Genomic DNA, 13974 nt, shown 5'->3' on the forward strand with positions numbered 1-13974 from the left:
GTGATGTTTGTGAAAATATTTCTATAGCACAGTCTCCAGCAAAATGATTGTGTTGGAGCTGCTTTTGCATACTACCTGTCCTTCTCCCTTGTCACCTGTCTGTCCCTTGCCTCACAGAAAGGGTCCTCTTTCCTTCCTCTTAGGCATAGAATGGGAAGTTTACCACTGAGGCTGACTGAACACTATTGCAACTAGCCTAGAAGCTTTTTGGCCTTGGCTGTTAGCAGGATTCAGCTTTATGTTATTAGGAAAGTTGACAAAATTTTAAAACGTTGTTATTGCACTTATTTCAGTTTCCATGGGAATACTGATAAAATGTTTCACTTCTTCCATAATCTCTTCTCATTAACTTTGGGAAGATAAGTTATCTGCTCCCTAATTTTCTGGACATCTAAGCACTTATTTCAAGTAATGTCTTTTTTTTTTCCCCTTTTCCTTTATTAGAGAAAATTTGGGAGCTGCTTGTGTGCCAGTCTCACCACAACTGACTTTTTATGTCACTGGTTAGAAAAAAAGGGTGGACAGAAATCATAGTTTGTGGGTAGAAGTTGTGAGATAAGGAAAAGTGGTGCAGAATTAGGGAATGGGTTGGTATTCCTTTTGTACTGGACTGGGAATTCCTTCCATCAGAAATGTGTTATAAGCAACTGAAAGGAGGGAGATGATCATGCATTCAAGGGACAGTGAAATAGTGCATCTTGTCATGGTACATCTCTTCAGCCCCAGAATGCTATGAGATCACCAAGATCCCAAGATTGATAAAGGAGTATGAGATGTCATTGCCTCATTGCATTTAGACAAAAACGGATCAGTTCTGTGTCTAAATTCTTGTTTTATAAGGCCACACAAGGTGTATCACAAAAGTTCTGCAGTGACAGTCCAGTCTTAGGAATTACTAGTGTTAATAAACTTTTATAAGTGAGGCAAGTATCTGAAAACCTTGATGTATTGGTGTTTTACTGTCTGAAAATAGCAGTGGACCAAACAATGAGAATATAAGAGAACAAGAATAGGAATTTCTGAGAATATACAGTGAACTAAAGTAACTTTTATATCGCTTTATTTTTACTCTATTATATAGGAAAGAAATTTTATGTGGAGGTCTTTTCCTAGTTGTAACTTATCTCCCCACCAACAAGTTAAACTCAGGTTTGACACTAGAGAAATGTGGCTAGAGAAAGTTGACAACATAGGGAGAAACCCCAAATAGGTGTATTGGGTTTACACAGTGAGGTTTGGACAGGGGCTGTAGGAGTGAATTCTGTTGAGAGGACAGCAGAAGCTTCCCACATGTCTGATAGAGCCACTTTCAGCTGGCTCCAAGACAAACTTGCTGCTGTCCAAAGCTGAGCCAATCAGTGACGGTGGTAACACCTCTGATAATATATTTAAGGGGAAAACTGCTGTACAACAGCAGCTGTGAGAGCGGAGTGAGAAAATGTAAGAGAAGCAACCCTGCAGACAAGGTCAGTGAAGAAGGATGTGGGTGAGGTGTTCCACATGCCAAAGCAGAGATTCCACTGCAGCCTGTGTACAAGATTATGGTACTTCCCTTCTGGAAATATCCTCGCATAGTGGAGGATTTCTTGAAGAATTACAGCCAGTGGAGAAGTTTGCAATGGACTGTATCCCATGGGAAGGACCCCGTGCTCGAGCAGGGGAAGACCATCAGGAAGAAGGAGCAACAGAAATGAAGTGTTATGAACTGATTGCAGCTCCCATTCCCCATCCACCTGTGCCCTTGGGACAGACAAGATAGAAGAGTCAGGAGTGCAGCTGAGGTTGGGAAGAAGCGTGGGGAAAAGGTGGTTTTAGTTTGGTTTTTTTTTTTCCTACTATCCTATTCTGTTATTAATTGGCAATAAATTAAATTAATTTCCCTGAAGTCAAGTTTGTTTTGTCCATACCAGTAATTGATAAATTATGTCCCCGTCCTTATCTCGACCTTCAAGCTTTTCCATTGTATTTTCTTCCTCTGCCCTGCTGAGGAAGGGGAGTGATAGAGTGGCTTGGTGGGTATCTGGTGGCCAGCCAAGGTCAATCCACCATGATGGAGTAGAAATTGATATATTGGGAGTGGACACTGGCCTGCTGAACAGTACAGAACTGTCAAAAGCTAAGGATGCTCTGTTCTGTACTATGACTAATGTCCCTTAGCACAATTATAGTTTTCAGCATATAGAAAAGACATTCAGATTTCGAGGTCTTTTTCTCCAGATATCACCCCCGTCGATATATATAGTTTACAAATGCCTTTATTTTATCTCTAATTACATATCAACAAAGTCAACTCATTTCCAGCTAACTTTCCCATTACAAAGGGCTATGGTCATATTGGCTGTCTGCTAACAGTCTCCCAGGTGCCACCCTAGACACTCATGAATGAAAGATCTGCCTAAGACACTGGTCTATGGCAGCACCCACTCTAAGTGCTATAAAGTTTACTTTCTCAGGCTCACTGATGTGTGAGTCTGGAAACAGCATGCTATACCTAGCTCCCCCCATAGTGAAGCTATCTGGAATGCTGTCAGAGGTCCTGTTCTTTTTCTCTTATTTTACTAAGGCTGTCTGAGATTCTTGCCTTTTTTACATTGAGTACAATAGAGAATTGTACTTTTTTTCCAGATTTGCTCTCATGAGCTTTTCTGCTGTAGTGGTGATTGTTTAGGCAAGTGTGTACTTTTCTCTTCCCAGTGCATATTATGTTATTAAGGTACGTGTCTCTTGAAAAGTGCAAAGGCAAATGGCAATCAGCTTTGTCCAGTCAACTCCAGAGCAGAAGAGTCATTATGTAAAATGCTGGAATAATATAGAAAATTCAGGAAAGTAGTTGGAAGTCTGCCAACCTAGTACAAAAGCTATGCATGAACCTTACTGATACTGAAATAACAGAAAGGACTTGAACCTTACTCATACGGAAATAACAGAAACGACTTAATCCATTTTAAAAGCTTGTTTGAGAATTTGCGTCAACTGGCCAGTTAACTCAAAGTAGGGATTGTGCTATACGATCACAGGGTATTCTAATTTGGGGAAAAAAAAAAAAAAAGAAAAATTAAATCTCTATCTAGACAAGGTCTTAAACATCTGTATCTGTGACCTTCCAAACCTTGTCTTGACTTTTTAAGGGAAATATTGATAAATTAAATATAAAGTAGGACATGTATTTTCTTTATTATTAATAATATTCAACTCTGAAAGCATCTCTGAATATTTAAAAGCACAGACTCTTCTGCTATTCCTATCCTCATATATTTTTCTTTTTGTCATTAATCTTTAGCAATTGTCTCTACTATCTCTTAAAAGATTATTCATGCAAATGATCTATGGTAAAATATTACAGCTGAATGCAACCAAATATACCATATAACTCATACACATATATATGGGTTTTGTTTGCTTTCCTATACTCAAACCTATAACTACCTTATTGTCTGCTATTCTCTATACTTTCGTCTCCTTCCCTCTCTTTTTCCCTGTTTATAAATCCATCTACATGTCCAGAACTTCACAATGTTCACAAGTCCAGGCAATTCACCCCTTGTCGCATTCTTCAAAACTATTAGAATTGGTAAATACTGTGTAACCTCCCTAGGACTTTTATCTGGCAGGACTTCTTAGAGTACATTTAGGCAATATTCACATCATCTAGCTTCAGAAGGCCAGCTTAGCTGCTTTGAATCTGGGAATATCTACTTCTCTCTATTGACTATTTAAAAAAAAAAAAAAAGTAATAGTAATAAAACAAAACCCACCTTTCACTCTAAAGTGTATATGTGGTGTATTTAATTGCAGAAAGTGATTGTCATAAATAGAACCCTGATTTCCACTAGGTGGATATAGAGCCAGGGGGTTATGTCCTTGTCTCACTCTATAAAATCCTACAAGTTAGATCATTCACATAAGACCTGGAATAAATTCACACCGTTTCTTTCCTTTTTGAGAGTTCAAGTCCAGTCCTTTCAGACAAGTAGTTGGATGCATACTAGGCTTCATATTATTCTGGAGTGAGGTCTACTTTAGTCACATCTCTCACAGTTGTTACATCTGGGAGGGTAAGTAGTCACTGAGCCAGAAAGAGTGCACAAAGGATTCAATGAAACTGTGCAGATTTTAAGTGTTGCCTAATCCATGTTTTGTGGCACCTGTTTCTATTGCTTACAGCCACAAGAAAATAATAAATTGAAACTGGTAGATGGACTGAGTGATGTATGATACTGCCTGCAGAACAAGAATAATTTATTATTTCTGGACTGGCAAAGACAGGGGTACACTTTTCTGACCTTAGTCCCTCTGAAAGGTATCCTTATGGTGATGGAAGTCACGTAAGTACCTTAACTTCACTTACCTTTCAACTTCTTGTTATCTAGAGAAGTATAGGAAGCAGTTTACAATCTCTGATACCATGTAGAAGGGTAACTCTAATTTTTTTAATATCACTGAATTTCTATATTCATACATCACAGATTATATCCACTGTATCACCCCTTTTGACTAATTAGATTGTTAAATCAGAACTCTGATTAAACACTGTATCTCAAGCATTTAATAGTTCTTTGTCATAAAAAGAAAGTTTTCTGGGTTTGGAAGGGGAGGATTACTAGTCAGAAGAAAGGGATGGATTTTTACTTTCTTTTATAGTGTCTGTACTGGGCAACAATAAATTAAACTGTGGAGCTACAATTTGGAGGTAGGTGGCTATTTGATTTTTTTAAAATCTTCAATTTTTAAAATCTTCAATTTTAAAATCTTTCATTTTGCCATCCTAACCCAGCTGCAGATAAAATATCTACATATGCTGTTACCTGCTGAGATTCTTGTGAATTGTGGTTTAAAACAGACAGGAATTATACCAAACACAAGATAACTCTGTGTTCCATCAGTGCAATGTCACAAGATGTTAAGTCACTCCCAGCCTAATGCACACAATTTGTATCAGTTTTTATACGTGGAAAAAAACACAGGAGAGCTATCCTTGACCTTTCGTGAATGAAAAACAGGCTATCCTCAAGCTTCTCCTCCCCTCCAAAGCATACAGGGGGATGTGGGGTTCACATAGGAGTTGTTGTCATAGCTTTGACCCCAGCAGCTTCCAGGGTCTGAGTGACTCAGTTGTTCAGAGCCATTGTGCTGATGTGTGAAGTGGGAACACCACTGCTTTGACCAAAACCATCACTGCTTGACACCCAAAAGTGGTGCTCCTCATGCCCAGGGTGGAGGTGATAGCAATGTGACCAATATTTTATCAACATTATTCCACAGAGCCCAGGAAAGTCAGTGATCTCCCTGCACTGAAGATATGCAAGGTCCCAAATGATGCAAATTCCCTTTGTCTCTTATGAGGTAAGGCATAACGTGTGCAGAGAGATGAACTCTTTTTTTTTCTATCAAGTGCAATAAAACCTGAGGGGTTTAGTACATAGTATATTGAGTATGTAATGATTATTTAACCCTAACAGCATTTACTTCTTGTGGTTAAAAAATTACATTATTTTTACGTATACTTTTCTATTGGTTGAATGATGAAATGATAGTGAAATATTTCTATTTTACCTGAGAAACAAGGTAGTCATGCTCCAAACAATTTACAGAACAGATCTACTATGACTTTATGTGAACATGTAACAAACTGATCTTTCTGGGTAAATGTGTTACTTTGCCTTATTTGAGTGTACATATTACTCTAATATTATGGACTATTAGATGCTGGAATGTTTCTAGAAGCTACTTCTGTTTAGAAACAGGGTGTAATATGAGGTCAAAGATTTGGAAGTCTAACAGAAAATGTCAAGATAAACTAATAAGATTTTAAACAACAAACAGGTATCTGCAATAGAGACATTTTTTCTAAACTGATACAGAAAATATTTTGCAAAGGTATTGAAACAACTCTCAAACGATAGATGCAACTACATATACAGAAAAGATTTTCTTACACTGTGTAACTTAACTTAAAGTCTAGAAGCCACATACAGATCGATCCTCCAAAACGAAAGCAATTTCTTGACATCTCTCCAAGGGTCCTATAGACATTGGCAGTCATTGGGATGCATTGCTCCCATGAGTTTTAGTTGTCTTTCCTGAGGGTTTGACACATAGCTGAATGCATCTTCCCCAGTCAACTGACAGATATTTATCTCTGTCTTATGACCAGAATGTCAGTTCATGTGAAATACATACATTTGTTATATGTTTTATTCAGTGGTAGGCACCACCCGAGCTGGTTGGGCCTGAGCCCCACAGCTGCATGGTGTGGCAGAAGTGAGGGATTGCAGGAGGGAGTCTCCCTGCTGTGGGGATGGAGGTCCCTGTCTGTGGACCCAGCCTGCTGTCCAGGAAGGTTTGCTGCTTGCCAGGGACTCAGAGAGGACATCATGGAGAGACTGCTGAGGCTTGTCTGGCCCTCAGATGGTTGCTCCCACTGCTCTCCTTTGTGGGCAGCAGCAGTATGTCCAGGAGAGACCTAGAGTATATCAAACGTGGCTCTGGGGTAGAGGATGTAGGGCACAGGTGCCAGGTGGTGCCCTCTCGATTCTGCCAGTGAGGCAGAGGGACTTGAGGAGTGGAAGGTGCTTGTGTGTCAACAATTGGTTGCATAGCTTGTGTCAGCAACAGGGTTCTGGATTTTATGACACTGGGAACTTCTGAGGATGGAGGACTGCTTTAAAGAGATGGGATCCACCTGTCCAAGTAGGGCAAAAGCATCTTTACCAACAAGGTGGCCAGATTGGTGAGGAGAGTTTTAAACTCTCCCCTTTAAAGGGAGGCAAAAGATGACCAAATGAGGAAGTGGCAGACTGGTGTCACATCCCACTCAGAATAGAGGGGGAGTAAGTGACTCAGATTCACAAATCCCCAGTGGTGCAGACTAAGGTGATAGAAATCTCAAGGTCCGTATTAGATTAGTAACTAGGTCTACAATAATTGGTTAGGTATATAGCAAATTATGGCAAGCTGTAAGGTATGCGTTACTTAGCAACAGGTATACAATAAATTATGGCAAGTCGTACTTCAGCTTTAAAAGAAAAAGGGAAAAGAAAAGAAATAAAGGGATAGAGAAGGAGAGAGAGAAATAAAGAGATCACTGTCCCAGTTCCAGCATCGTTGGTCCAGCTGACGGGGGTTGTTGTCATAAGAGCGCTCTTCTGTGTATCCCCAGGGAAAAATCTTCCCAGACACAAACTTCTTTTCTGGGGGTACTTATTTTCCCCTTTTATGTTTGCTGAATTTGCATGGCCCACAGGGCTGCCACAAGGCAGCCTCATCTCAGGTTTCTCCCCCCCCCAGATGACGTGTCTCATGATTTGGGTGGAGAGACGAGTGCCATAGTCATACATGTTTAGCATGTTCTCTGTAATCTTCACTAGCATATGCAGGGGTTTGGGCTTTCATATGCATTTTGTGGATAATGAGGCAAAGCTCACTCATTGGATGTGATGGCCTCGAGAACAGAGAACTAACAAGCATAATACACAAGTGACAGAACTGTCTTGTCTCCACAAGGCAATCCTCCCGCAGTATTCCAGGCGCTTGCGTAAGCCAAGTGTTAACCTTATCAGTTCTTTAGACACCAGGCCTGCATTATTAATTTACTTGCTAGTGTTTGAGACATTCCATCCCTTGAGAAGGCTTGGGGGAGGAAGGAGACCTTTCCCGCTTCTTTGTTTCAGGGCTCTTACAACTGGGTTAAGTATATGGGGTGTGAACAGATGGGACTTCATGATCATCAAATCAGGGCTGAAAGGGAACCACTTCAAGCATATGCACAGTAAGCACAATAAGTGCTGAGGGGACAGCATGATGGGGGAAGCTCTCATGTCTTTTCTGGGAAATCAGCACAACTGAGTGTCTCTCTGAAGTGCCTGTACACTCACGGATGGAGCATGGGGATCAAACAGGAGGAATCAGAGGCGCATGCGCAGCTGTAGGGCTACCATCTCATTGACATGGCAGCAATGTGGTGGGATAGCTCACACAAATAGAGTGCTGCCATGGATGGATACAGGCTCTTTAAGAAGGATGGGCCAAGGAAGCGAGGAGGGGAAGTTGTCTTTTATGTGAGAGAGCAGGAGGGATGCACTGAGCTATGTCTTTCTTGGCGACAAGCCAGCTAAGAGCTGATGGGTCAGGCTTAGAGGTCAGACCAATGTGTGCAACACACTGTGGTGGGTGTCTGCTACAGACTGCCTGATCAGGAAGAAGCAGCTGAGGCCTTCCTCAGACAACTGGAAGAAACTTCATGTTCACAAACCCTCATCCTCATGGGTGTTTTGAAAGCCATGAAGATGATTAAGGGAATAGCATTTCCCATATGAAGAAAGGCTGAGAGAGCAAGGACTGTTTAGCCTGGAGAAAAGAAGGCTCAGGGTGGATTTGATTAATGTACATAAATACCTGAAGGGAGGATACAAAGAGGATTGAGCCAGGCTCTTTTCAGTGGCAACAAGAGGAAATGGGTACAAACACTAACACAGGAGAATCCATATGAACATCACTTTTACTTTGAGGGAGACTGAGCACTGGGACAGGTTACCCAGGGACGTTGTAGATTCACCATCCTTGGTGACATTAAAAAGTCATCTGGACACTGTTCTGGAAAACTGGCTTTAGGTGGCCCTGCTTGAGCATGAGAGTTGAACCAGATGACCTCCAGAGGTCCCTTTCATCCTTCAACTGTTCTGTGAGTCTATGACATGTCTTAATTGGTATAGTCAAGCAGATTCATTGTATATAAGGCCCTAGTGTTATGGTCATGCAACTGAGTCTATATCTGCATAAAAAGACTTTTACTTTTATTTTTAAATTTAAAAATAACTTTTCTTTAATCTCAGTTTTTGGATCTGAAAGCTGCATTTTTATCTCCTAGCTTTCCCTCATGGATTTAAAAAAAATAAGAAGCATTCTAACAGAACTGCTTGCAGTCTGACGAAGGGCAGATTTGGTAAAGCATTCTTGGTAGATTATTTAAGAAAATGCAAGATTTTAAACAAGTATGATAGGTATATGCTTTGAATGTTCACAGACAAGTGCTAGAAAATGAATCCTTGTGGAAATTGTAGGCATATAAAGATGTGTAACTTTGCATTCAAGAGCATACTAGGGGGTAAGCCTGTATGGAAATTTATCCCATTTGTACTGCCAGGAGATCGGATATAGGAATACATTCAGAAAAACACAGGGTTTTCGCTCTTTTTTAAAGTAACAGCTTAAAAAAAAAAAAAAATAAGAGTTAGAAAGATACTAGGGTAGCAGTTAATTCAAATTAAAAGGGTATTTCTGGTAAGGTTAAGATATTGTTCTGAAAATTTGGCATAGTTGAAAGATTTTTTTTTTTCCGTTTTTTACTAGTGATATACTTAAAGTACTCCCATAATGTATCATATATCATGTGAATTATCCACAGACACTGTACAATTATAAAATTTAAGGAGCATGTTTCATCATTCTCAGCTTGGAAGAACAACATGGCATTTCTGTTGGATTACCCTTGAGTTTATATAAGTTCCATGATTCATTTTTGTCCTGGTTTGGGGCACAGCAGGGCTAACTTTCTGTTCAGTGAGAGAGGCTCTTGTTTATACTTGTTGCTGTGCCAATCAGGGTCAGCTGACTTGGTCATTTACCCCACGGAGGGGTTGCACCTGTGGGGAGGAGAGGACAAGTCAGGTGACCCAAACTGACCAATAGGGTATTCCATCCCGTCTGCCATGCTCGTTATAAAAGCTGAGGGACCAAAGGGGTCAGGTTGGCTCTTCTTCTTTGGATCCTCTTCAAGGCACTCATCTTCAATGAGGAGGACCCTGCCAGTTTGTCTACCTTTGATGCCAGTCAATGAGTTCTGGAAACCAGTTCCCATTTGTCACTGAGCCCAGTTTGGAACTTCCCCAGTGCCTGCTAGTGAATGTCCCTGGGAACCTGATATGGTTTTGCATATATATTGTATCTATTTCATTATTTCCTTTTAAATTTTATTTTTAATATTTCATTAAAGTAGTTTAGTATTTTCTAAACTCATAAATCTCTTTATCTCTCTTCTTCCTCTCCTTGGAGTGAGAAGTCGGGGAGAGCATCGGTTGTCTTGTCATTGGCCAACCCAGCCCAAAACCACAATGACTTTGTATTTGCAAGGAAGAGAGATATAAGCATGCAAGGCATAAAAGTGGTAATAGTATTGACCTGTAAGTACCATGTTGCTTTAATAGCCTGAAATACTGCTATTCCAATTGGATGTCTTGTATCAAAAGTGAAGAGTAGTGATAAGGTGGGGATTTTGGGGGGAGCAGTTAAGTGAAAAAGCACTTTTTGTCAGAGAGTTGGAAATAAAATTGAAAATGCAACTGAGGAATTGAAAATATGTTTTGGAGGCCACATTGCAAGTGCTCCTAGGGGAAGTATGGAGGCAGTGCCTCTGTGTTAGGCTGTCCCCACCTCTGGCAACACAGCAGGGACTCATGTCAGTATAGGAACCTGAATAAGAGGCTTTATTTCCATATTAGTTTTCTATTTCTACATCTCTGATGACCTTGTAATGATTATTTTTAAGAGTCAAAATGGTGTGGCTTAGGTCAAAGAGTGGCAAATACTTCAAGACGTGTCCACTCTTCTGCCATTATAAAGTTTATCCTAACAGTGAAAAACTCTCTGTGAGACGAAAAACAAAGAGAATCCAATTCTCAAATCACACTCAGTGTCTCAGCTACATTTCCTAGGGAAACTATCATATGGTTTAGTAGTGGCTAAGTTAATAATTCTGATATAATGAAAAATGAAAGAAATAGATTAATATCATAAGTAGTGGAGAAACAGCTTTTGAAAAAAAAATCTTTATTCCCTCAGAAGCTATACAGAGAAATACAAGTATATCTGAAATTTATCTTCATATTATAATGGCTGTTAATTTTTTTTTTTTCCTGGTGACTTCTTTTACCCTTTTCCCATTGCCTGCCTTCGCCTCTCTTTATGTAAAATAGATAACACCTACCAAAATTGAATAGATATTTTTAACTAACTGAAATGGGAAAAAGGGTCTGTATTTAAAAATAAATTAAGGATAGTAGAATGTCTCAGATTATTTCATTTTTTTAAAAAATGTGGGAAACAAATATTAGTATTAATGGGTTAAACACAATTAAGATTAGTGTCCTAATTTAACCAATATTTTGTCATTGGTGTTATGGCTTTTCTCCATTTATTTGTGAAATAAATGCATTAATAATATATCACCAGTCTTGACTTTTGAATTCATGTAATTCCCTGTGTATACAGGATATTAATGCATCAACATATGTTGGTTTACTTTGTTTAAATTTTCTTTAAAAACTGAAAACATCATGAAATTCTCAGGTACGCTTGTTGGTACCTCCTTGTAACAGCTGCCAATGACTCTATCTTGCTCTGTTTTAATTTCTTTTCTCTTGTTTAATGTTTTCTTAGTCTACAGAGGATTATTAAGTATAGCCTATGTAGGAATGAACTTAGACTAAAATACCTTATTACTAAAAATATGTTTTGGATTGAATATTCTTTCAAATATTTATTAACATTTTAGTATGTGCACCATCCACCTGTTAGTAAACATTAGAAATTTTCATGAAACTTGCTTCTGCTTGCTTAATTTTTGATGAAATATAACCCAGCATGCAAATACTAAATAACCAAGGATCCAGGTCTGCTGAGAAAAACCTGGTGAGTTGAGCAGCATGTACTATAATGTATGAAATTAGACTTCATCCTGTTTTGTGCTCGTCTTACACAAACAGCATGATAAATATGTGGTTCGTGCCTTCTCTTTGTTTCTCCATGCACAAGCAGCAGTGTAGAGCCCACTCACAAATCAAGTTACTGATGAAAAATATTTCTTCTTCTTTTCAGAGTGTTTAGGATTTCTCTGCCATCTGCAAGCTGTTTCTTCCCTGTAATGTGCTGAGGGGGGAAAAAAAGAAAAAAAAAAAAAAACACACACACACAAAAATCCCCTCCAAAACCAAATTCTGGAAAGAGGAAAACTGACATCTCTGTGTAGCTAGCTCTGCCCTCTACGTAGTCAGTCAACATTACAGTGGAAATGGATGACACCATGAATTCCTCTAGTGTAGTCATGTGCTTAAAAGAAAAGTGTAAGGTAGGTATCCAAACTGAAAGGAGAAATAATAGTATGCGTTGAAGGACAGAAACCAGTCAAGGATCTGAATTCAAGTTTTACATACATCTGGGAGAGCAGTGAGGGTTAATGATTAGTTCTTCCTCTTGACATTTTCAATTTACCAGTTTAAATCTCCATTGGACAGTTGCTAATTTAGTCGGCTTTTGTCTTTTGTTTGGGCTTGGGGTTTTTTTTGAGTATTTCCTGCTGCCTGTTCAAATTCTCTCCAAGAAATGAGGTAACTGGAAGTTAAATTGGCAATGCGTATGGCTGCTGTAAGCATGTATGTATCTAGGCTAAAAACCTTGCTTGGCTGGCTCTTAAAAATTGGTGAGTACAAAAATGGTATTTACTACCTTGTTTATCCTGTTGCCATTTGATTATCAGTGACTTTTTTTTTCCCTGCTTATGGATGAAAATAAGATACATCTTAGAGAATGAAGGGCTATCTCTCAAGTCCATCAAATCAAATATACTGAACTGGACAGAAGAATATGCTAGTTGAAGTGTCTAAGAATGTACCTTTTTCAAGACCCAGCCAAAATTGTAAACATACTCCTACTTAGTTGATAGCGTACACAAATATAGATGCAGGCACCAGGATTTGAAAGGTGTTTTTTGGCAGTGGACATCTGAATATGTTGACATGAAATAGAAGCTCCAACACAGCTAGTGATAGCAGGTCCTTGTTTCCTCAGTAAAGTTGTCAGCAATCCAAAATTCATTTCATGGTGGGTCATGTGGAAAGAGAGAGGAAACCATTCTTCTTATTATTACTGACTATAAACATGTTTCATTCAGTTCATAGCTCCCTTGTTTTCCCTCAGAATGACCTTTGTAACCAGCATCAAGTCTGCAATAAAACAACGTGACCCCTGTGCACAGTCTGTTTTGGCTATAGTTAATTCTCATCTCTTGTATTTCAACATTCTTATGAATTTATACTGAAAACAGTTGTTCCTTGCATTCACTTTTTGTTAAACAAAACTCTGATGCTTGTACTTTACTTTCATATGTTACACACAAAGGAAAACGTCTACAAATTACATAAGAATATCATAAAGGCTTCTGAATAACTGTAAACACAACTACTAACAAGAATCACCGAGTGACCTGTTTAGGTGACTGCATGTAGTCAATAAGGAGATAAGGTTGAACCAGGGTCCTCCCGAGGGCCCTTCCAGCCTGGATCTCATTATATAAGACAGGTTAAGAAGATGCAGTTCCTTAACAAACAAGCTGTGAACAAGTGTTATTGAAGATATGAACTTGGAAAATGAAAAATGGAAAACATAAATGTAAAAACTAGATTCTGACATGCCAAGAGAAGTGTGTTAAACAGTTCTGCATTTCTGAAGGTACATAAAATGAAGGGAGGGAGGGGACAACCTACCTTTTTTTTTTTTTTTTAAGCCTACAGTAAAAGGACTTGGCTTGAATTGAGATACACTAGAATTTAGCTGCCAAAGTCTGAAATGTGGCCTTGAAATACCCTCTTCAGCTTCTACTTAACCCTTGAAAGTACTTCATTAGTTTTACTAAGTCATGTAACACAATGACAGTGTCTGTCAGTTGCTTCCCTTAATGTCTGTGAACTCAAAGGAAAAAGAAGTATCACAAATACTGAATATCCACAAATTTCATTTAAATAGAAAAAGTAAGTGTAGAAGAAAAGCCTTGTACATGCATATTTTCTCCCCACACACAACATGGGAGCATCCTTTGTTGATTACTAGGGAATTCATCCACAAAAAGTGCTCTCTTCATTCAGGATAAACTCTGACCATAATTTGGACAGTTCTTAAAATCAATTGACTGCAAGACATAAATTA

The sequence above is a fragment of the Numenius arquata genome, chromosome 1, assembly GCF_964106895.1.
Source record: "Numenius arquata chromosome 1, bNumArq3.hap1.1, whole genome shotgun sequence".
In the NCBI taxonomy this organism is placed as follows: Eukaryota; Metazoa; Chordata; class Aves; order Charadriiformes; family Scolopacidae; genus Numenius; species Numenius arquata.